Genomic DNA, 1,391 nt, shown 5'->3' with positions numbered 1-1,391 from the left:
GGGAAAGTGCAGGTTGGTGAGATCAGGTAGGGAGCTTCCTGTGTTCATGGCTGGTGGAAGGACATGCACATTGGCAGGCTGGTCAGGAAGCACATTTTGCTCTGATTAACATCAGAAAGGTGTTCATTGCAGGGAGTTCACAGGACTAAGATCAGGAAGAACATCAGGACAGCTTCCAAGCATGGCATGACTTCAACAAATTTTTGTCCTCTAACAAGTTCTCTTCAATAGCAGGGACTTTGGAGTGCACATTGCCATTCAGAAAAGCTCCCTGGTGGCTGTGCAGGATGCTAGGAGGGGCAGGCCTGGATAAGTGTCCTGAGGGCTGGGGTTCCTCACACTGGTGTGAAGGCAGAGTCCCTACTTGTCCTATTCCGTCAGATGGTAGTAGAAAGACCTGCCCCTTTGCAGCAGCGACATTGTCCCAGGGCACATCCTCCACCAGCTGGGCTCTGGGGGAAGAGACAAATAGGCAGGTCCACAGGGAGAGCTGTCTTTCTGGCAGGGATAACAGTGGAGAGAGGTCGCCATTTTTCTGGAATCTCACTGTAACTTTTCCAAAGCTCATGGTGCCCAGTTCTCCACAATGAAAACAGAGGCTAGTTGAGGGGGCTCTTGGAACTCAGCCAGGTCAGAGCTTATCTGGTTATCAGCGGGCAGAGAATGGCCATAAAGAGAGCTCCTTGTGTATGTCAGTCACAATGTGGGGGCCTGTAGGCCCATGTGTTCCTCAACCACAGGCTCTCTGGTGTCTGTGCCTCCCCTACAAGCCTGTCTTCCTGCCCTTCAGCCTCCACCTGTGCCTCTCAGATGACTAGACTGATCTGTGCAGGTTGTCTACATCTTCCTAAGTCAGTCTTGGTCAGTTGTGTGTTTCTAGGAATGGACTCATTTCCTTTAGATATATAATTGGTTGGTATGCAATTATTCATAGTCTTTCATGTTTCTACATATTCCTGTGCTACCCGTTGTAATAACCCTCTTTTATTTCTTCTTTTTTTATTATATTATATTAGTCACCGTACAGTCTATGTCTCTTTTTTTCTTAGACTAGCTAACTTTTTGCCAGTTTGTGTTCATCATCTTCTAGAACCACCTTGTAGTTTCATTGATCCTTTTGATTGTTTTTCTGGCCTCTATTTCATTTAATTCTGCTCTGATTTTTTATTATCTCTTTCCTTTTGTTAACTTTGGGCTTAATTTGTCCCTCTTTTTTTAGTTCACTGAAGTGTAAAGGCAAATTGACATCTTTGTAAGAATGTTTTGTTGCTCTAAACTTCCTCTCAGAACTGCTTTTACTGCAACCCACAAAATTTGATATAATGTATTTTCATTTTCACTTGTTTTGAGACCATTATTTTATTTCCCTTTTGATTTCCTCTTTGACCTAT

At 44.1% G+C, this 1,391-nt stretch overlaps 1 pseudogene; it reads right to left on the bottom strand.

Annotated features, from left to right (window-relative positions):
• Window positions 1-6: 6 nt before the first annotated feature.
• On the bottom strand, window positions 7-531 carry LOC132009325 (CREB-regulated transcription coactivator 2-like; annotated as a pseudogene).
• Window positions 532-1,391: the final 860 nt, after the last annotated feature.

Source organism: Mustela nigripes, unplaced genomic scaffold (assembly GCF_022355385.1).
Source record: "Mustela nigripes isolate SB6536 unplaced genomic scaffold, MUSNIG.SB6536 HiC_scaffold_13569, whole genome shotgun sequence".
Taxonomy (NCBI): Eukaryota; Metazoa; Chordata; class Mammalia; order Carnivora; family Mustelidae; genus Mustela; species Mustela nigripes.
The sequence above is the reverse complement of the archived record's forward strand: the minus strand, read 5'-3'. Positions and strand labels throughout refer to the sequence as shown.